This window comes from Pan paniscus, chromosome 6 (assembly GCF_029289425.2).
Source record: "Pan paniscus chromosome 6, NHGRI_mPanPan1-v2.0_pri, whole genome shotgun sequence".
Classification (NCBI taxonomy): Eukaryota; Metazoa; Chordata; class Mammalia; order Primates; family Hominidae; genus Pan; species Pan paniscus.
The window spans coordinates 84,059,365-84,082,823 of NC_073255.2; the positions used below are offsets into that span (position 1 = coordinate 84,059,365).

At 50.8% G+C, this 23,459-nt stretch overlaps 1 protein-coding gene and 1 long non-coding RNA gene across 2 annotated transcripts in view; one reads left to right on the forward strand and one right to left on the reverse strand.

The window, feature by feature from the left end:
* Nucleotides 1–23,459, reverse strand: part of LOC129393016 (protein CASP-like) — a 63,218-nt gene that overhangs the window by 11,277 nt on the left and 28,482 nt on the right. The gene's annotated exons all lie outside the window — the stretch shown is intronic.
* LOC134730688 (uncharacterized) lies at nt 878–22,278 on the forward strand. Its single transcript, XR_010112608.1, has 2 exons — nt 878–2,726; nt 14,439–22,278. It is a non-coding gene; the product is annotated as an uncharacterized LOC134730688 (long non-coding RNA).

Genomic DNA, 23,459 nt, shown 5'->3' on the forward strand with positions numbered 1-23,459 from the left:
CTCCTCCAGGTGCCAGGGTCATCTTTATAACAAAGCATCCAAACTGTGACTTTCCTGCCCTGCAGGAGGGTGAGAGACATTGGAGAAGGGACCCAGACCCAAGCACGCATTGCCAGGCAGGACTTCAGTGACCTAGGAGCCAGGCAGCCCTGAGGGTGAGGTTTGGCCCTGTTTCTGGTTGACTGTGTGGCTCAGGGCCACTGGATCCCCCTTTCTGGTCCCAAATGGTGACATGTAACATGGTGACAATAAACCTTGTTTAGGGTGAGCTGTTGGGGCCGCAGAGAGGGAGACTGAGGCCTGAGACCCAGGACGCTGTCCTTTGGGGTAGGCTGCACAGCCGCCAGGGGGCACTGTGGCCTCAGAAAGGCACAAAGGCCGCAGGCTGTGGGCAGTGCCAGGGAAATGGTATGTGCGGCCTCCTCTGTGGACTCATCCCTGACTGCGCGGCCTGCTGACCGGCTGTCATACCTGCCCTGGCTAGGCTCAGTGTCCTGGGCCAGGATGGGGCAGCCCAACCTCACCCCCACATGCTCCTGGGTTCCCACTGCACACCAAGTCCTTATAGATGAGTCAGAAAAGACGATTCACATTTTACAGTCAAAGAACGGAGGCTTCCCAACCTGGGACCAAACCCAAGGCATCCACCCCCAGCTCTGTCTAAGCCCTTGCCCACACCAGAGTCTCGCCTCGTTCAGGCCCCGAATGGATTTATTTTATTTTATTGAGACAGAGTCTCACTCAGTCACCCAGGCTGGAGTGCAGTGGCTCCATCTCGGCTCACTGCAACCTCCGCCTCCAAGGTTCAAACAATTTTCCTGCCTCAACCTCCTGAGTAGCTGGGATTACAGGCGCCTGCCACCATGCCCAGTTAATTTTTGTATTTTTAGTAGAGACGGGGTTTAGCAATGTTGTCCAGGTTGGTCTCAACCTCAAGTGATCTGTCTGCCTCAACCTCCCAATGTGCTGGGATTAGAGGCGTGAGCCACCGCACTGGGCCCCTAAATGGATTTCTTCCTTCAGACATTCACTGAGCCCCTGGGTCTCTGGCAGGAAGGTGGTATCTGCGGAAGTGAGGAGGGGATGAGGGAAGAGGCAGGACCTGAAGGCAGGACCCGGCCTTGGAGGGAGGACTGTCGGGGGCAGGGTTGGGGCTGGCCCTGGGCCACCTGCAGGGACTTTAAGGAGACCCCAAAGGGGAGAGGTCCAGAGAGACGATAAATACCATGCCCTCCTGGCCTGAGTACAGAGTCCTTGGGTCCTGGCCTGTGGGATGGGATGGCAGAGCCGGCCACTCATGCTTAGGATGGGAGGTGGACAGCGGTTGTGAGATGTAGGGAGAGGAAACCACCAGAAAGCTAATGGGGCCTTGGGTCACATTAATAGAGGTGAAGGTCCTGGACCAAGGGAGGGGATGCTTCAGTTTGGCCACAAACAGGAGCACATCCAAGAACCGTGCTGGGACCATGGGGACAGACTCCTGGGATAAAAAGAGGGCATTAAGCTCCAACAGGGCTCAGGGAAGCCACATTCCACCTCAGGGATGAGGGTCCGGGGGACAGAGAGACAGGGCTGAGATGGAGAACCTTTGCAGAGGTGACTTTTGCCCGGCCAGAGTGAGCCCTTTTCCCTGGAGGTGTGCGCCTGGCAAGAGGGGTGGATAAAAAGCTGCTGAGATGATTCCTTGCACTGCCTGTTTTATCTGCCCCGAGTCTGTGACCACCCCAGTGTGGTCTTGCTCAGGTCCCTGGGGTGGCAGCAACTTGCAGCTCCCAGCACCATCCGTGGGCACCAGGGAGATGATGGGGTGCGTGGGCCTGGTCCCCGTGCACTTGTTCCTGTGTCTGCTACTGCAGGGGTGGGCACACAGTCCTGCCGTGTATATAGGTGACGTTCTGTGCAGGTGTGAGCACCCTGGCTGCAAACCCTCTATCCTAGGCTGCCCCAGTTCCCAGCTGGTGGCCCGCTATCCTGGAAAAGGCCCATGTGTTAAGCTGGCCTGGAGGCCTGGCCATTGGCGCTGCTGCAGATGCTCTGGGCACTGGGTTAGCTCCTGAGGGGATCTGAGGGTGCAGGGCTGAGTGGTTGGGGGAGGCCATCCCTGAAGAGGTGGCTTGGGGTGATAGGAGCACAGGCCAGTTGCACGGGCAGCAGAATTGGGGGATGGCTGCTCGTGAGGCAGAGAGAACAGGCTGGGTAAGACAGGGCAGCAGAGGCTGGCAGATGGTGAGACTGGAGGGAAGGCTGTGGGTAGAGGGGGGTGGACAGAGAACTGGAGGCTGCAGGGGACAGGATCTGGACACTGTCCCAGAGCCCAGCTGGATCCCAGCAGCAACCAGAGCTGTGCTTTGAAACTGTCACTCCACGCTGGGAGGAAGCAAAGGCCAGGAGACTGGCTGTGCGGGCTTCCCCCAGAGAGGGGCTTCAGTTAGATGTACTTAGAGGACAGGGCCTCACCGGCCACGGGAGGGTCCCCTATCCCCCACCGGCTGCCTCACCCTGCCTTCTCTGTTGGAGGCTGGAACACGCAGGTGGGGAAGCTGGGGTAACATCTCTGGTGGCCACTTGATGTCAAGTCCAGAACTGGGCTTGCATTCTGGCCCTGCCTTTTATGAATTTCACGACCTTCGGCAAGTTCTTCAACCTCTAGAGTACAGGGCTCTGGGGCGAGGCCACAGAAGGAGCTGGAGAGAGAGCTGTGGACCCCATCGCTGTACAGAACCCAGGTGGGGAGGCCCGGGCCTGGCCCCCTGTGGGGGAAGGGGTGGGCAGCTGGCTGGCTCGGTTCTGGTAAGCATGAAGGTGCTTGTGAACAGCTAAGGGCATGTGTGTGGTGGGGTTTGGACCTGTGGACCTGAGGCTGGATATGCTGGTTGAGGAGATCTAGGGCCCCAACGGTCAGGGCTTGGAAGCATTTGGGGGGCTTGGAAGAAGACAGTAAGATGAGGGAAAGTTTGGAACTTCTTAGAGACTTGTTCGATGGTTGTGACCAAAATGCTGTAATGAGTTAAGACTTTGGGGGTGGGCGTGGTGGTTCACGCCTGTAATCCCAGCACTTTGGGAGGCCGAGGCGGGCACATCACCTGAGGTCAGGAGTTTGAGACCAGCCTGGCCAACATGGCGAAAACTCGTCTCTACTAAAAATACAAAAAAAAAAAAAAAAAAATAGCCGGGCATGGTGGCGGGTGCCTGTAATCCCAGCTATTTGGGAGGCTGAGGCAGGAGAATGGCTTGAACCTGGGAGGCGGAGGTTACAGTGAGCTGAGATGGCACCATTGTACTCCAGCCTGGGCAACAAGAGTGAAACTCCATCTAAAAAAAAAAAAAAAAAAAAAAGACTTTGGGGGTACTGTTGGAAAGGCATGATTGTATTTTGCAATGTGAGAAGGACATGAGATTTGCGTGAGGGGGCAGGGGTGGAATTATATAGTTTGGATATTCATCCCTGTCCACATCTCATGTTGAAATGTAATCAAGCCAGGTGCAGTGGCTCTTGCCTATAATTCCAGCACTTTGGGAGGCTGAGGAGGGAGGATCACTGGAGCCCAGGAATTCGAGACCAGCCTGGGTAACATGGAAAAACCCTGTCTCTACACAAACAAACAAACAAACAAACCCACACAAAAAATTAGCTGGGTGTGGTGGTGTAGCTGTAGTCCCAGCTACTAGGGAGGCTGAGATGGGAGGATCACCTGAGCCCAGGAGGCAGAGGTTGCAGTGAGCTGTGATCACACCACTGCACTCTTGCTTGGGTGACAGAGTGAGACCCTGTCTCAAAAAAAAAAAAAAAAGTAATTAATCCCCAGTGTTGGAAGTGGGGCCTGGTGGGAGGTGTTTGGGGGACAGGGCAGGTCCCTTGTGGCGTGGTGCTGTCTCTGAGATAGGGATCTGGTTGTTTAAGGAGCGTGGCACCTCCCCCACCCCCATTCTCTCTCTCTTCCTCCTGGCTTCGCCATGTCTCACACCTGCTCCCACTTCGCCTTCCACCATGAGTAAAGCCTCCAACACCTCCCCAGAAGCCAAACCGACACCAGCGCCACGCTTCTGGTACAGCCTGCAGAACCATGAGCCAAAGAAACCCCTTTTCTTGATAAATTACACAGCCTCAGGTATTTCTCTATAGCAATGCAAGAACAGCTCATACAGAAAATCAGCGGTGGTGGACAGGTCCTGAGACAGTGCTGCTGTGAGGTGGCCAGAGCTTCAGGGGGTGATCCATAAAGGGGGTCCTGCAAAGACCCTGAGAAGAGGCGGCAGGAGGCAGGGAAGACACCAGGAGGATGCATGTGAAGGCACCAAGATGAGGCAGGAGGGTCAATGAATACGGAGGGTCAGGGGGTCAGAAGCTACAGAGAGGCTGAGCAAGGCGAAGGTGTTGTCGTCAAGGTGGTGGGGGCATGCAGGGCTGCAAGGCACAGCCCGACGGGCAGAAGTGGTGGAAGAGCAGTAACGTGTGCCCGAGAGGGGAGCTTGAGAAGCATAGAGTGTGTGGAATGGACCATCTGCAACCCAGAAACCCAGGAGAGAGGGACAGATTTTGTTTAGGGGAGAGAGGGATGACAGGCGACGGGTGGATAAGTGAGCATAAGACAGGGAAAGGGGCTCAGAAAAGGAGTCTGTGGGGTAAGGGCCCAAGACGGTCCCCTTCCCCTCAGGAAAGACTGGGACCTCATCCTCTGGGAGAACCCACAAAGACATCCTAGAGGGGGCACCTCACAGAGGGGAGGAGGGGATCAAAGCATCTTTAAGGTCAAGACTTCAGGAGGGCCCGGTGCGTTGGCTCATGGCTGGAATCCAGCACTTTGGGAGGCAGAGGTGGTAGCATCGCTGGAGCTCAGGTGTTTGAGACCAGCACGGGCAACATGGCAAAACGTCATCTCTACAGAAAAATACAAAACTTAGCCGGGCATCGTGGTGTGCACCTGTGGTCCCAGCTACTCAGGAGGCGAAGGCGGGAGGATCGCTTGAGTCCAGGAGTTCCAGGCTGCAGAGAGCTACGATTGCACCACTGCACTCCAGGCTGGGTGACAGAGCAAGACCCTGTCCCTCTCTGCACCACGCCCAAAAAAAGTCTAGGCATGATTTCTGACTGCAGAAGGATTAAATGCAGAGACTTATCATAGCGAGGCCAGCGGTGTTGTACCTATGGTTTTCCTGAAGGCGCGAGGGGCCCCTGTCTTTTTATTTTTTATTTCTTTTGAGACGGAGTTTCACTCGTCACCCAGGCTAGAGTGCAATGGTATGATCTCGGCTCTCTGCAACCTCTGTCTCCCAGGTTCAAGTGATTCTCCTGCCTCAGTCTCTCAAGCAGCTGGGATTACAGGCATGCACCACCATGCCTGGCTAATTTTTGTATTTTTAGTAGAGACAGAGTTTCGTCACGTTGGCCAGGCTGGCCTCGAACTCCTGACCTGAGGTGATCCACCCGCCTCAGCCTCCCCAAGTGCTGGGATTACAGGCATGAGCCACACGCCCGGCTGCCCCTGTCTTATTAAATCACTTGCAGGCCAGGTAGGAAAGGTGGAGACGCTCGGTGCACATGGTATCTCTGCTAGGAGGACACTGAGGGGGCCAAGCTGCTGCCTCATCCACCCCTCCCTGCCTCTGCACCTGTAGATCCTGCAGGTAGCCTCAGGTGACCACTGAGCCCCCCCGGCCGGCTCCCCATGCCTGCAGGTGCTGGCCCCCACCCCTATGCAATGGGGTCTCCAGCAATGCCACCCTCTCCTGCAGCACCGGCTCTTGCCTTCTACATGCATGCAAGCATGTTCTCCTAGCAGGCATGTACACATGCACACACGCCCCTTCCCTTGACCCCACTCCGGCAAAACTCCTTGAAGAAGCTGTCTCTTCTCAAGCGTCTAATTCTGCTCCTCCAATTCCTCAAGCCCTTCCCATCAGACTCTGCCACCCCTCACGCTGACTGTCCTTGCCAAGGTCCCTAATGACCTCCGCACATTGCCACGTCCTTGTTTTTTGGCTCTTATCTGAGCTGCTGTGTTAGCAGCTAGTTTCCAGGTCACCGACCCTCCTGGGCCTCCTTCCCCGGCTGGCTGCTCTGCCCTGTTTCCTTGACTGGTCCTTGCTCTCCCTGCTAAGCTTCTTGCCGCTGCTGCACAGGGACCATCCGCAGATGCCTCACTCTGCCCCCTCATCCGCTCTGGCCATGCGGGATGCCATTGACAAGCCGATGCCTCCCCAGTGTGGGACTCCAGTCCACGCCTCTCCTTGGATTTATCTTCTACTTGATCTTCTACTGGCATTTCAACCTTCACAGGTCTGAATTTCAGCCTGATCCCTTCCTCCCCAAGTCTGTACTCCCCAAGCCCAAGTGTGGACCCCTGTAGTCCAGCCTTGGGAGGTGACATCTGCAGGGATAGGCAGAGACCCCCTTCCCGGCCTGACCCAGCTCTCTGCGACCCTTCGGTGGCCCAGACCAAACCCCGGGAGGTGGCCTCACTCCTCTCCATCACTCCTGATGCTGAATCTGTCTTAAGTCTCTCTCTCTCTTTTTTTTTTTTTTTTGAAACGGAGTCTCACTCTGTCACCCAGGCTAGAGTGCAGTGGCGTGATCTCAACTCACTGCAACCTCCACCTCTTGGGTTCAAGAGATTCTCCTGCCTCAGCCTCCCGAGCAGCTGGGACTACAAGCATGAACCACCACGCCTGGCTAATTTTTGTATTTTTAGTAGAGACAGGGTTTCACCATGTTGGTCAGGCTGGTCTTAAACTCCTGGCTTGAAGTGACCCACCCACCTCGGCCTCCCAAAGTGCTGGGATTACATGCGTGAGCCACTGCCCCTGCCTTAAGTCTCATTTTTGGCTCTACTTTCAAAATATCTCCAGAATCCAGTCCCTTTTTACCACTGCTGCCACCTAGTCCGAGTCATGACCATCTCTCATTGCGATGATGGCATCAGTCTCCTCATTAGCCTCCCTCTGCAACCTACGATCTGGGCACCAAGCAGCAGCCAGAGAGAGCCTTTTAAAAAGTTGGTCGGGTGCAACTGTCTCATGCCTGTAATCCCAGGACTTTGGGAGGCTGAGGCAGGAAGATTGCTTGAGTCCAGGAGTTTGAGACCAGCCTGGGCAACATAGCCAGACTGTCGCTACAAAAAATTAAAATATTAGCCGTGTGTGGTGGTGCACGCCTGTCCCTGCTACTTGGGAGGCTGAGGCAGGAGGATTGCTTGAGCCCAGGAGGTCAAGGCTGCAGTGAGCGATGATTATGCCACTGCCGTCTAGCCTGGGCAACAGAGTGAGATCCTGTCTCTTAAAAAAAATAGTGACCTTGTAGGGTGCAGTGGTTGCAAACAGCAGCCTCCTCAGTAAAGTACACAGTCTGTTTCTTTCTTTCTCTTTTTTTCTCTTTTGAGACAGATTTTTGCTCTTGTTGCCCAGGCTGGAGTATAGTGGTGTAATCTCGGCTCACTGCAACCTCTGCCTCCAGGGTTCAAGCAATTCTCCTGCCTCAGCCTCCCAAGTAGCTGGGATTACAGGCGCCCGCTACCATGCCCGGCTAATTTTTGTATTTTTAGTAGAGACAGGGTTTCTTCATGTTGGCCAGGCTGGTCTTGAACTCCTGACCTCAGGTGATCCACCCACCTTGGCCTCCCAAAGTGCTGGGATTATAGGCGTGAGCCACCACGCCCGGCCACACAGTCTGTTTCTTACATGGGTTGCCCTAAGGAACGTTGGAGACAATTCTTTCCACTGGACATTTGTGTCTCTGACCTCGTGCTGTCTGTGGTCTAGGCACCAGGCAAGTATTCGGGGTGCCCTTGGAAAGCCCCAGGGTGTGACAGCCAGGGTTTATGTTGGCCAGGTCATTGTGTCTATCTGTACTAAGAGCAGAACCATGAGCGTGTGATTGAGGCCATATGCAGGGCCAAGTCTAAGTTCCCTGGCTGCCAGAAGATCCACAGCACAAAGCAGCGGGCCTTGACCAAGTTCAGTGTGGAAGAAATTGATCCCACATGGTGGCTGAGAAGCAGCTCATCTGGCATGGCTGGGGGGGTTAAACGCAGCCCCAGTTGTGGCCTCCTGGGTGAGCTTCTGAGGGCTTCCCCTGTGCTGACCCCTCCTTACTCACTCCTACCAATAAATCCTACTTCCTGTTTCCCCACCAGAGCCAGGACCCTCTGTTCAAACCCTCGAATGCCTCCCAGTTGACTCAGAGTAAAAACCAAAGCCTCAGCAATGGCCGACAAGGCCCCCATGCTCCGCCTCTCCTTGGTCTCTCTGACCTCATCGCCTCCCACTCTTCCTCCTGGTCACAGTGCTGCGGCCATGCTGGTTTCCAGAGACATTTGCACCACGAGACCTTTGAACTGGCAGTTCCCACTGCCTAGAACGTCCTTCCTTCTCACATCTGCAGGGCTCGTTCCCTCAGCTCTGCCAGTACTGTTTAGAAGTTAACTTCTGGGCTGGGCGCGATGGCTCACGCCTGTAATCCCAGCACTTTGGGAGGCCGAGGCGGGTGGATCACCTGAGGTCAGGAGTTCGAGACCAGCCTGGCCAAGACGGTGAAACCCCATCTCTACTAAAAATACAAAAATTAGCCGGGCGCGGTGGTGGGCGCCTGTAATCCCAGCTACTTGGGAGGCTGAGGCAGGAGAATCACTTGAACCTGGGAGGCGGAGGTTGCAGTGAGCTGACATCACGCCACTGCACTCTAGCCTGGGTGACAGAGCAAGACTCTGTCTCAAAAAAAAAAAAAAAAAAAAAGAAGATAACTTCTGTCTGGGAATGGTGGCTCATGCCTGTAATCCCAGCACTTTGGGAGGCCGAGGCAGGCAGATCGCTTGAAGCCAGGAGTTCGAGACCAGCCCGGCCAATATGGTGAACCCCGTCTCTACTAAAAATACAAAAATTAGCCGGCCATGGTGATGCACGCCTGTAATTCCAGCTACTCGGAAGGCTGAGGCAGGAGAATCGCTTGAACCCCGGAGGTGGAGGTTGCAGTGAGCTGAGATCGCACCACTGCACTCCAGCCTGGGTGACAGAGTGAGACCCTGTCTCAAAAATAAAGAGAAAAAGATAATAAATTAAACAGAGAAGTGAACTTCTTAGGGAGGCCTACCCTGACCACCCGATTTAAAACTTTAACCCCTTTCGGCTGGGCGCAGTGGCTCACATCTGTAATCCCAGCACTATGGGAGGCTGAAGCGGGCAGATCACCTGAGGTCAGGAGTTTGAGACCAGAATGGACAACATGATGAAACTCCTGTCTCTACTAAAAATAACAAAAATTAGCTGGGCATGGCAGTGTGCACCTGTAGTCCCAGCTACTTGGGAGGCTGAGGCAGGAGAATTGCTTGAACCTGGGAGGAGGAGGTTGCAGTGAGCTGAAATTGTGTCACTGCACTCTAGCCTGGGCAACAGTGAGACTCCATCTCAAAAAAAAAAAAAAAAAAAAAAGGCTAGGTGTGGTGGCTCGTACCTGTAATCCCAGTACTTTGGGATGCCAAGGCGGGTGGATCACTTGAGATCAGGAGTTTGAGACCAGCCTGGCCAATGTGGTGAAACCCCTGTCTCTACTAAAAATACAAAAATTAGCTGGACGTGGTGGCATGCACCTGTAATCCCAGCTACTTGGGAGGCTGAGGCAGGAGAATCGCCTGAACCTGGGACGTGGAGGTTGCAGTGAGCCGAGATCACGCCACTGCACTCCAGCCTGAGCAACAGAGTAAGACTTCATCTCCAAAAAAAAAAAAAAAGTTTAACCCTTTTCACTTGCTCTTCCCATCCTCCTTATAACATTGATCACCTTCAAAGCAACTATCTCATTCACTTATTTATTACGTCTACTGTCTGTACCTCCCACAAGAAGGTGAGCTCCTGGTTTGCCCTGTAATAACCCCAGCGTGTAAGGCAGCGGCCCACGGTCAGCCTTCGGTATGTATTAGCTCACAGGCGAGTGGATACTACCCCACAGCAAGCATCTGTTTCCTCAGTTGGAAAGTTGCACCAGGATTCCCACAGCTGCAGGGTCTCCCAGGCTGGGGCACAGCTGGCCCTCTTTGCAATCCGTCTGATGTAAGCATCTACCACAGCTCAGTCCCACCCCATCACAGCCAAACCCAGAGGCCATGTGTGTTAGAGGAGACTAAAGACCCCAGGAGATGGGGCCTGGCCACGGGCAGCAAGACCCTGGCAGGGCCAGCCAGTCCTCTGCTGCTTCCACTGCCAGTAACTGCATAGGCCTCACTTGGATCCTTCCAGGCTCTGCCCTGCCACTGGGTGCTGGGTGAGTGGTTTCCAGGTCTTCTCACTGGGTCCTCTCAGTAACTCTGTGAGTTATCCATCCATCCATCCATCCATGATGGAATCTTGCTTTGTCGCCCAGGCTGGAGTGCAGTGGAGGTATCACGGCTCACTACAACCTCTGCCTCCTGGGTTCAAGCGATTCTCCTGCCTCAGCCTCCTGAGTGGCTACAGGTGCCTGCCACCACGCCTGGCTAATTTTTTTGTCTTTTTAGTAGAGACAGGGTTTCACCATGTTAGCCAGGATGGTCTCAATCTCTTGAACTCGTGATCCACCCGCCTCGGCTCCCAAAGTGCTGGGATTACAGGCATGAGCCACCTACCTCTTATTTTTTCAATTGGAGACAGGGTCTCACTCTGTCACCCAGGCCGGAGTGCAGTGGTGCAATTATAGCTCACTGCAGCCTTGAGCTCCTGGGCTCAAGCGATCCTTCAGCCTCCCAAGTAGCTGGGACTACAGGCATGTGCCAGCACATCCGGCGAATTTTAAACATTTTCGTAGAGATGGGGTCTTGCTATGTGTCCCAGGGTGGGTCTTGAACTCCCGGCCTCAAGTGATCCTCCTGCCTTGGCTTCCCAAAGCCTCGGGATTACAGGTGTGAGCCATCGTGCCCGACCGAGTTTGGCTTTTTATATCCCCTTTACAGAGACAGAAACAGAAGCACTAGGAAGTTAAACTCATTTATTCTTTCAAAGATTTCCTGAGCATCGACTTAAGACTTGCTCACGGTCATCAGCCACTAAGAGACGCTGCTGGGATCCTGATACAGCCAGTGTCTCCTGACCACAGAGACACTGACGCCTCCCTGAACAATGGGAGGGTTGTCCTCAAATCCCGCTCCCTGGAGGCCACACCACTGCCTCAAATGGGAAGCTCTGCTATTACTTATCCATACTTGATTCTGCTTGAAAAAAAAAAAAGGGCTCTTCGTATTGGTATTATTTATTTTTTATTTTTTTGAGCCAGAGTCTCACTCTGTTGCCCAGGCTGGAGTGCAGTGGCGCAATCTTGGCTCGCTGCAACCTCCGCCTCCTGGGTTCAAGTGATTCTCCTGCCTCAGCCTCCTGAGTAGCTGGGATTACAGACATGCACCATCATGCCTGGCTAATTTTTGTATTTTTAGTAGAGATGAGATGGGGTTTCATCATGTTGGCCAGGCTGGTCTCAAACTCCTGACCTCAGGCGATCTGTCCACCTCAGCCTCCCAAAGTGCTGGGATTACAGGCGTGACCCACCATGCTCGACCAGGGCCCTTCCTGTTGGTATTCTAAGAGTCTGAATTTCTTGGAAAAGACAGGAACTTCAGCAATGCCTGCCTAAGGCTGGGCCCAGGCTGTGTCTCCCCTGTCTGTGGAGGCCGGTCACTCCACACTGTATGAGTCGGTTGCTAAGCAACGGCCCACTGGCCGGGAGCCCGGGCAACATCACGGTAGCTCTGTGGAGCCCTCCCAGTTCCCTGGTTGGGTCCGTACATGCAGGCCCAGGCCTCTGCCACCTCACAGGAATCAGTGATGAGCTGAAGTAGACACCAGCAAGCTGTGTGCCCCCAAAGCTGGCATGTTAGGACCGTGGAGAGGAGCAGCATGCCCCCAGGCAGCCACTCAGAGGGGCTTTGTAACAGAAGCACACAGGACCATTGCAGACAATTCAAGTGCTCTAATATACCTCATCATCACGTCGCGCCACCCTGTCTACCTGCAATTGTGTTTCTTCAGAGCATCAAATAAGGAACGCGGCTGGGTATGGTGGCTCACGCCTGTAATCCCAGCACTTTGGGAGGCTGAGGCAGGCAGATCACTTGAAGTCAGGAGTTCGAGATCAGCCTGGCCAACATGGTGAAACCCCATCTCTACTAAAAATACAAAAAAAAAAAAAAAAAAAAAGCCAGGTGTGGTGGCGGGCACCTATAATCCCAGCTACTTGGGAGGCTGAGGCAGGAGAATCGCCTGAACCCAGGCGGTGGAGGTTGCAGCGATCCAAGATTGTACCATTGCACTCCAGCCTGGGTGACAGAGCCAGACTCCATCTTAAAAACAAAACGAAATGAAACAAATAACAAATAAGGGGCCGGGCACGGTGGCTCACACCTGTAATCCCAGCACTTTGGGAGGCCAAGGTGGGCAGATCACTTGAGGTCAGGAGTTTGAGACCAGCCTGGCCAACATGGTAAAACCCCGTCTCTACTGAAAATACTAAAAATTAGCTGGGCGCTGTGGCACACACCTCTAAGCCCAGTTACTCGGGAGGCTGAGGCAGGAGAATTGCTTGAACTCAGGAGACAGAGGTTGCAGTGAGCCGAGATCGCGCCACTAAACTCCAGTCTAGGCAAGAGAGACAGACTCTGTCTCAAACAAAAACAAAAGCAAGGAACAAGGTTCTGTTCAGACCCACTTAACTGCAGGGACGGGAGAAAGGTCAAGGCTGAACCATTTGCCTGGAATGGAGGCATTGCCCAGTTGCAGTCAGAACATGAAATCTCACTCTTTTTCTGCCTCTGAAGCTGGCCCTGCAAAACCAGGTGCAACTGCAGTTTTGCTTAATTAAATCTCACTTTAGAAGCACATGGGGAGGCCGGGCACAGTGGCTCACTCCTATAATCCGAGTACTTTGGGAGAACCAGGTGGGTGGATCTTCTGAGCTCAGGAGTTCAAGACCAGCCTGGGCAACATGGTGAAGCCCCTTCTCTACAAAAAATTAGCCAGGCGTGGTGGTGCACACCTGTGGTCCCAGCTACTTGGGAGGCTGAGATGGGAGGGTTGCTTAAGCCTGGGAGGAAGAGGTGGTGACAGACTGAGATCCTGTCTCAACTTTCTGAGGAAAAAGACTTTGAGCTAAGTGTTCCTTTTTTTTTTTCAAGATTTAGGATCTTGCTGTGTTGCCCAGGCTGGAGTGCAGTGGTGCCATCATAGATCACTGCAGCATTGAACTCCTGGGCAGAAGTGATCCTCCCACCTCAGCCTCCAGAGTAGCTAGGACTACAGGCACATGCCACCATGCCCAACTAATTTTTTATTTTTTGTATAGATGGGGTCTCACTATGTTGCCCAGGCTGGTCTCAAACTCCTGTGCTCAAGCAATCCTCCTGCCTTGACCTCCTTCCAAAGTGCTGGGCCTATAGGAGTTACAGGAATGAGCCACTGTGCCCAACTGTTCTTTCTTCCTTCCTTTCCTTCCTTCCTTTCTCTTTCTTTTTTCTTTTTTTTTTTTTTTAACATTTCTTATTTTAATTTAGTTAGCAGATCATGAAATACATAGGGGCATACCTAAACTAGCAAACAGAAAAATTAACCACGTTAGACTTCAGTCTGTCAAATACCAAACTGGCAGAGTTCTTAGGGTTATTTGTTTGTTTGTTTGTTTGTTTTATTGAGACTGAGTTTCGCTCTATCGCCCAGGCCGGAGTGCAGTGGCGCAATCTCGGCTCACCGTAACCTCCGCCTCCCAGGTTCAAGCAATTCTCCTGCCTCAGCCTCCTAAGTAGCTGGGATTACAGGCACCCGCCACCATGCCTGGTTAATTTTTGTATTTTCAGTAGAGATGGGGTTTCACCATGTTGGCCAGGCTGGTCTTGAACTCCTGACCTCAAGTGATCCACCCGCCTCAGCCTCCCAAAGTGCTGGGATTACAGGCGTGAGCCACTGCGCCGGGCCAGCTCTTAGGGTTTTATGCAGGCCTCTCCTATCTGAGGGGACCAGCATTTTGGGCAACTCTAGAGACACCCCCAGCCCTAAGTGACTGCATCAGACACGGGGCTGCCGAGGGCACCTGGCACTGGGGGGTGTCTCCATCCCATACTCTGGGTTCTCCCACTGGAGGGAGGATTGAATCCAGTTGAATTGGGAGAGGGGCTTACGATTCTGTATCACATGTGGACATTTCACAATCTGAAATCTCCAAATTAATACGCGACCAAGTCATCCCCCACTTCCACCAGACACACGTCGGCCTGGCAGACAGCTCTTTTCCAACCCAAGATGAGCAACAGCCTCTGAGTCATAACTGCGCGGAGAAGCCTAACAGCCACCTCTGCAGAGCTCTCCCCCCACATCCAGCCCGAGCACCATCTGGAAAGAGACTCTTCTCAGTAACCCGTCATTCCAGAGACCCGCAAGCCACTGTCCCACTCGCAAGCATTAACTGGTGCCTTTCACTTGTCTTTCTGTTACATCAGGAGTCAGGGGCACAGTGAGACCCCCACACAGAAGGTTGAGGCCACGCCACTGACCAGCTGCAGGCCACACGGCAGAGGAGACTGGCCGTAGTCCTGGTCGCCCGAGTGCCATCGATTGGGGCTGCCACCACCAGCCCAGTGCTGCACCAGCACTGGCCACCATTCCTGGTCCCCCACAGCAAGCCTATATGACAGGCGATGGTGTCTCCATTTTACAGACAAGGAAGCGGACGCCAGGGAGGGCAAGGGCTTGGTTCAAGGGTAGGCAAACAGTGCTGGTGACAACAGCAAGTAGGAACGCAGGCCCTGGTGAAGCCCTTCCTGTGAACCAGATGCAGATTGACAGAGCAGTGCCCGAGATCCCCATGTATCCTAGAACCACATGGTTTTCTGTGTGCCTGGAAGCCACATGCCCGAGGACCTGCGGACAGGTGCAAAGAGGACGACCTCGGGAACGGCAATTCTTGAGGTGCCCTTTGGACCCCGAATGACAGTGTTTGCTGCTCGTCCTCAGGCCAGAGCACTTTAAATAAAAACAACCCTCACATTCTTGTGTTTGTATAAAAGATATTTACTTCAATTATCACACCTAGGGTGCTAGTGAATAATAATACATGGTGTGAGTCTCATACAGTGATATTGCTTCTCCGTATTATATAGGGACCGTTGTACAGTGCTGAGAACAAACATCGTATGGCTACCCAAAGACAGAGGGACAACACCAAGGGGCCGACGGGTGCCTCCCCCACCCCCATGCCATTTAGGTCAACTTTGACTCTTAATGTAGAAAAACAAATAGCAAGAAAATGTTACCAGAGAGATGTCACACAGCAACACACCAGAGGCATCTCAAAGCGATTTGTACAAAAAAAAAAAAAAAAGACGCCTTTTTTTTTTTTCCTTTTTTCTTTTTTGGTCAATTGGGTCTCTGTGAGGATTGGAGAAAAAAATCTGTGATTGTGAGGATGAACAAACAAGCTCTAGAAAGATCTAAGACTTGGTGCGTTACAGAAAATATAAAATACTGCTAAAATGTAAGACGTGACAAAACGCTGGAGTGGGGGTGGGGTGGGGGGAGCTGAGCTTATAAAGAGTTTTCTGGAAGATTCCGCCACCCTGTGAGTGCGTCTTGTGCTGTTAGTAGTCTGGACAGGAGCGTGGTGCTACCCGCTCTCAAGGCAAGCAGCAAAGAGTTATTGCACAAATGCAAAGAACTAGGTCTCTTATTCAATGCAAAGGGATGTGGGGAAAACCACCTTCTTTTTACCCCCACTTTTATTTTATAACAAGCTATTCTCCAACGTTTTAAGAATTTTGGGTGAATTCTCACATCTCCAGAATACACGGGATTTTTTTTTTCCAAGAGGTCTCAGATGGGGGTACGTGAGATGCCCGTTTTCTCAAGGGAAGAGGCAGAAGATGGTTTGAGAGAGAGAAATGCATAGACTAATTAGAGAAAAATGAAAAAAAAAAAAAGGCTTCTGGGGAGATGGGGACCATTGTTTTGGTGGAGGGTTTCTTTCAAAGAGAGAACAAAATCAGGGCCCCCGGCAATCTTGGAGAAGGGGAGGTGATGATATGGAAAGAGATGCTCTTCCCAGCCTACCTTGGGGTGAGCAGGGCCCTTGCCTTGGCCTGGGGTAAGTTTCCTTCTGCTGGGCCCATGGGATCGAGGCAGGGCGCCTCACCTTCACACCCGATTGGCAACAACTGGGTGTCCTGCTGGCTGAGCTTGGGGCCACAGCAAGCAATCTCCACACCCAACCTTCCTCCACATTGAACCACCTATAGGGGAAAGGGGCCCTCTACCTATGATCTCCTAGGTGAGCCCTCAAGCCACAGCCTGGTACTACAAAACACTGTTGCTTTGAAAGATGGTTTTGAACAACTTTGTATGCAAGAAAAACAACAACAACAACAAAAAACCAACCAAAACATATCAACCCGTGCGGGCCTTGCAAGAAATCACTCTCTCGCTTGGAGGTAAAGTCTTGGCCAGGCCACCGCGCCCTCTCTGACCACGGCTCGCCGAAACTTCATGAACCCAGAAGTCTTACCAGAGGCTCTAGGAGGCTTTGGGGAACTGAACTTGGCTTTGCTAAGATTCCTCTGAAGCTCCTCAAGTGAGCATTCTTCAACTCAGCAACTCCCTCACACGTTGGTAAATTTTTTTGTTCATAAACACTCTCATTTAAAAAGTTAGACACATAGAGACCACCAGTTTTTGAGTGGCTACTCTGGAGACAGGTGTTTGATTTTGCTGGGGAAACCCCCTCTGCCCCCCAGTCAATCCCCCAGATGCCTTGGTTCTCTGGGGGAGTAGGGGAGGAGAGGAAGGCAGAGGATAGTAACCACTAGAGTGACAGCAAAAAGCATTTATGACAACAAAACACAAAATAACAATACACTCCTGATAAGTACTTAAATGATTAACCTAATAATAAATAGAAGAGGATAGAAATATGTATATATTTTTTCTCAAGGAAACATCCTTTTATAATCACCCTCATGCACGCCGGCAGGTCAGTAGCAGTCAGTCCATTTCAACAAGACAAGATTAAGTGCTGGAAGGGATGGCTGTGGCGTCAGACACTGGGGAAGGGTCTCAGCTTCTGAATCACGGACACTCCCTATCCTGCCTCGTCAGGCCAGCGGCTCCAGCCAGAGCCCGCGGGCCCTGCATGCCCAGCACAGTGGTCACCAAGAGGCAGGCTGGGAGACTGGAGGGAGTTGGGGAGGCCTGTTTTCCCTTCGGTTCATGAACAAATGGAACTACAGTGAACAAACTCATTCATAACCTGAATCGTCCTGGCCTAAAGCTTACTTTGAGTTCATTTGGTGTGCAATACGATATTTTTTTTAAAATGAAGAAAAATGATTTCAATTGCACAGAGCTTTTACACATAGTCATCTATTTAAGTGCTTTCTGTTTAAAGCAAACTACAAAAAAAATAATAATAATAAAAAAGAAGAAGGAAAAGGGGGGAAAAAAGAATTATAAAACAAAAGCAGCTCCGTGCCACTTCAATGTGTCTTGCTGAATGGTCTCTTGTTTCACCAGCAGAAGTCCCAATGCTTCCGTACACACTGTGCTTCTGATTAATTTCCATAGGGATGTAGCCGTGACATTGGGATATAAGGCACCTTTTCTTTCTGATTACAGAAAGCTTGATACATAGCATATAGCATATTTTGTGGTAGAAATTAAAGCGTAAACACTACAGAAATTACAGTAATGCAGACTAATGCTTTCTTAACATTATTGGGTAAACTAAAAGGATTCATGAAAAGCAACTCAAAGGCATCTTAAGAGTTTAAGAACGGGGGCATGGGGGAAGTGCACATTTATGCATAGCCAAATGTCTTTCTCTCGCCGGCCTTTTTTTTTTTTTGTCTTTTTTTTTTTTCGGGATTTTTCGCCTACAATGCCCAACTTTTAAAGTTAGCATTTTGGAGGAGACTAGGTGCTTTGGAAATGTCTTGTTAAAGCTAAATGTCACTTCATCCAAAAATGAAAACTCGAGATGATGCCACGGATGGCATGGACACGGTTATCTTTGGAGGGAAGGTGGTGGTGGGAGAGGCCTGGGCAGGAGGAGGCAGTTTTTGGAAGTCAGGCAGACAGGCAGAAATTGCATTTCCTTCCATTCCCCGACCAGGGTGGTGAGAAGCACAGGCCGCTGGGGCTTCTGGGATTGGGAAGACTGGGCTGGGGGGCCGGGAGTAGGGCTGGGGCTTGTTTTACGCTCTGCCCCCCACACCCCCTCCTCTTCCATCCTGATTAAGCCCAAGGGTTGTGGACTTAACTTTCAGCCCATCTCTAAGGGTTTCACAGACTGGATCTTTCTAAACTTTATTGGGTACCTGCTTCCCCTTTTCCCTGGTAGTTTTCATCTACAAAAAGTCAAAACCTGATCAAAATAGAAATAAGATCATCAAATTGGACCATTCTCTTAGCGTTCGAGTGTGCCGGCCAGACTGGCATTCAGTACACGCTGAGATCCAACCACATCACACTGGCCTCAGGTCACCACCTTGGCACTCAGGGCACAAGCCCTGCCCTTGTGGTCACAAAGGCTTCCCTAATGTCATCGATGCCCAGGTGAAACCACAGAAGCACTGAGGGATTTCTAAATGTGAGCTTTGGCTGGTCAATGCCCAAGCACAGGATGCTGTCCCCATCCTTAGGTTCTTACTTGCAAACTGTCTCCAGCAGGGGAACACTTTGGCCCCCACAGTGGACAGACCCACCTCCAACCAGCAGCTCCAGGAGCTGATTTTCTTCGGTGTGGATGGGAACTGGCATATTCTTTTGGGATAAGAGGGTGATGCAACTGTGGACGGGGCGTGTAGGCTGGAGGAAGCCATCTATCCTTTTCCGTCTTTGAGATGTTTGATATTTGCAAAGGAGTGTTCGCAGTGATGCTAAAACCATGCCAGAGACAAGAGACACCCAAGAGCTACAGCGTTCCCCAAAGCCAGCTGGGAATCTTAGGAAGTGTCCTCATGTGGCCATTTTGGGGCAGTCCGGGACAAGGATAATGGCCATGATGGATCTTAACAGCTGAGCAGGACTGGACAGAAAGGAAGGCAGACCAAAGACAAGACCCTCAGAGGCCCGAGACCATGCCCTGCCTGCAAAACAAACAGCTGCTGGAGCTTTGGGAACAGGTGGAAGGGAAACATCCGTGCGCCTTGCAGAGCACAGCTGTTTGTCCGTGTTGCGCTCACAAAAGGAGAGACACACAAAGCCGGCCCACCAGGCAGAGGGATGTTCGTGTCTGCTGCGCTGGCAGCTTTTCTGCTCTCTCCAGCCCACGTGCCTCGCAGTTCTGTGGGGTGTGGTTCTGGGTGACATCAGATGGAGAACACAGGTTAGTGAGGTAGAAGGGACAATGAGGAGTGTGAAGAAGAGGGAGGACATCTGGGGAGGGACAGGGCCCCCCACTGGCAGCACAGGAGCCAAACCTCCGGCCTAAAGTACCACAGCAAATAGCCCAGCACGCCCACCGCTCATGCCCCGTGTTGCTACATCTCGCCCTGTACAGCTGGCTTGTCGGCCTTGGGATGAGTAAGGTCTACGGGCTTTTGTTTTTACTGGTCTGCCAAGAAGCGCCTGTCATACTGCATTTAAGGCAAAGGCTGTCACCCCTCAGTTCAAAATCTCTCTGCTTTTGTGTGACTCCCAGAAGGACATGTGTCTGTTCCCCTGGCTCTGTTATTTTTCAGTAAGATTTGCTTTGCTAAAATCAGAGGAATGAAAAACATTGCATAGAATGTCAACAGAGTTCATTGATCACCCTTGCATCAAAGGACATGCATGCAGGAGGAACAAAGTCATCCAGTCCAACCTTAGTCGGGAAGGCACCTGCCCATGAGAGAGCTCACCTGGGGACTCCTGTTCCCCTCTCTTTTTAGGGCCTGGCTGTGGCATAATCTTAAAGTAGTCAGCCGAGGCCCACAGCGATCTCTTTGCAGCCTGTGTAAACTGGTCATGAGCTGCACGCCTGATGCTGGCCCTGGCCAAGGAGGGAGATGGGGTATGAGAGCTGGCCACCTGGGCTTGGGCGGTGGCCAGAAAGGAATATTTAACCCAGAGCTCTGCTGCACTCTGGGCCCGGACCGCCAACCAGCAGACCTGAACATCCACATCAGACAGGATGGTTTTTCAATGGGAAGAAAACAAAGATGGCGACAGGAAGGAAACTGAGCAGGGAGGTATTTGTACTTTGGAAGTACAAGGGATCTACCCCAGGGAGGCTGTCGACTTGTATCTTTTGCCTCAATTACTTGCACAAAGTAGCAGGTTTTGATGGTGGGCCCCTGTGAGCCACGATCCTGGCATTTCTCAGAGAGTTCTCCCACGCATGCATCCCTGGGCTGTCACCCCGATCCTGTCCCAGGAGACGCTTAGAAGCTGCCTCATGCCAAGATGCCTCCTAAGATCATCTAGAAGAATCCAGTTGAGCTAAGCTCCATGGCTCTGATAACCCTTTCTAAAGAGAGATCTGGTGAGCAGAAACCACAGATGTCTTCACTGATACAGAAGTTCAAGAGGAGGTTACCAGGGAGCTCGGGGGTTGGGGAGGAGGACAGAAGACTCCTCTGGGGTGGAAGTGAGTTGGGCACAGGTCTAGGACAGAACTCACACACCTGCCATCTCGGCTATCACAAGGGAGCTTGGGCCGGAACTCCGGGTCAAGAGGCTAAATGCAAACACTGATTTTATGCCGAGCCTCTGCTTAGCCAGCTAAGTTAATGGCAAAAGCCTTAAGTTATGAACAATGCCTCCAATTAACAAAAAGAAGCCATTTAAAATGGCATAATGGAGCTTGTAATTAAGTGTTAGTGTTTTATATGGAACCGTTTCCCCCAGGGGAGAGGTACAAATCAGCTTTTTAAACTCATAGAGCGTGAAGAGGAAGGGGGTCGACTGCCTGCGGGGGCCACTGCTTGGAATGCCAGCCTGCTGAAGGGGAGCCATGCCGAGGGGACACTGTTCAAGGCACTTGAATACTGCTTAGCAAGATGAGAGATTAACCCTTAGACTCCAACTGAGGGGCCCAACCAGGAGGGGGTGCTCCCCTGGCCACGGATTACTGTATTATTTTAGTGGCAGCTCTTAGAAGTATTACAGACAGTGCTAGCTTCACATCAAAGATCTAAGGTTAGGATCTCTATTTTTTTTAAAAAAATAAATAATAGAGGAAAAAAATACACAGAACTGCAAGCAAAATTTAACCAACTGATTGTATCTGGCACCAGATGTAAGTCTGGCAAAAAAGACAGAATGGGAACCAACAGTAACCTAGTTAAAAATCTAAGAAGTAAAAACAGAAAAGAGAAAACAACACATATGACTAAATTGCTTGGGAGGGTCAAAATGACTGCATTTTAGACTGTTACTGTTTGGCCACTAGAATGGACAAATCTGTATTTGTCAATTTCCTCAGATTTAACACCTTTGTAAATAACAGTCATGCCTTTAAAACTAAACCCTAGCCTACTATTTCCTGTTAACTTCTTTTCATTCTTATGAAAATTAGACGATATTTAAAGATTCATCACACATGATGACAAAAGTCCCTTGAGGGTTTTGTGGAGAGGACACCACAGTCGTCAGGGCTCTGCCACTCACTGTCCTAAGGGTCACCGATGGGAATTCACTCTACTCAATGCACCTGAATCGAGCTAGATGTTGACCCGTGTCCCCTTAAGCTCCTCTAATTTTGAATTCTCTTCTCCCTGAACTGGATTTCAAGTTCAGAAATGATACCCCCAACAAAAGACAAACGAACAGCCTGCCTCCCAGCCCCCTAGAGCCTTCTGAAAACTTCTTATTCATGAAAAGGCATTGTCTTTAGTGTAGTGACTCTCGAAATTTGTGAAAACGTGAACTAAGTGCTGCAGCTGCAGGTTAAAAGACTATAAATGAAATAATCTCTAAAACATCATGCAAGAAACGTGGTTTCACATCTTACAGTCAAAGTCCTACAAGTTAATTAACAAGCACATGGAGGTGGAACAGCCAGAGCATACCTTTAAAATTATAACTCCCTCCCACCCCCCAAATAAAAAAAAAGTAATATTAATTAAACTTAAGAAATAATGAATGCACCATTAAAATGTCATCCAAAGACGCTGACCTAAGACAAAGGTTTCAATGATACACAATACGGTCAAAAAGTTTTCAATCAGTAATATACAGTATGACAACTACATCTTGTAAATTATACCCAATACTGCTGGCAGTCTATCCCTCTAAAGAATATTTGCCCCTTTCATCCCTTCCTAACAATCAGATAATAAAATACAGCACCTATAAATAAGCAAAAAAAAATAATATATATATATATATATATATATATATATATATGCCGAAATCATCTATTGTTAAAGATATGGCAATAAAGAAGTCTAAATTAGCAAACTTGTAGAAGCCGTAACTGATAAAACAGCTTATTGAAAAAGGTGGCAGTAATGCACTCTACGTGTGCACAGGTACTTAAGAAAATACACAGACGTATAAAATTGCACACACGCACACTCTCACCCGCCTCTATTCTCACGCATATACACATAGACAAGGGAGGAATCAGAGACAAGTTAGACTTTCAGTTTGTACTTAGACTGCCCTAAAACTGTGCATAAAAAGAACTAAGAGGCGAAATGAAAGAAGGGCAAATGGTAGGTTTGGAAGTTGAAGAGCATCCACGTTTTGGTGTGAGTTTGGGCCATTTCTACAGGGATGGGAGTGGGGAGCCTAGAATGCCACGTTCTCTCTCCTGCAGAGAAAGGAAGTTTCCCATGAGTTCAACAGGGTCATCAGTGCTTGCGGTGGGAAGAAAAAGGGAAAGAAGAGAGAGAGTGCGCATGTAAGCCCTGCCCAGGCCTGGGGAGTGTCTTCCCCTGGGAGGGCTCAGTTCATCAGGTGTCCAGGAGAGTGGTATGAGGTGAGGTGCCTTCTGTGCCAGAGAGAGATCCGTAGACTGCTATCTACTTGGGGATGGGCCCCTCTGGCCCTGGAACTGCCTGCTGTGCTCGCCTGGACTACTCTCTCCTTTCTTTCAATGCCTGCACACGTGCAGACGCACAGACAGATTGAGACACCATAAATTAAACAAAATTAACAGGTACATGCTACAGTTCTAACTTGTCTCCTAAACCTCCAAGATATGAGGTCTGATCAGCGTGCTCTGCAGTTAGAGGTTAAAAAGCAGATTATAAAGTACCTAGATTCGGATCTTTTCTTTTTTTTTTTCTTTTCTTTTTTTTTTTTTTTGTCCTGATTTGGCCTAGAATGGAGTGTATCAAACAAACCCTGGTCTGCAAAACCCAGGGTCAGTTAAAGCTATACATCAATGTGCACTACATGTCAGGATTCTATTCACGTACAAGAAAACACTATGTCAGCTACCACAAAATCAGAGTTTCCTGATGTGACGTTTTCTTTTTGTTAAAAAATATGTGGAGTAAATGTGTTTTATTTTAATTCAAAGCTCGGAGGTTTTGGGTCTGAGA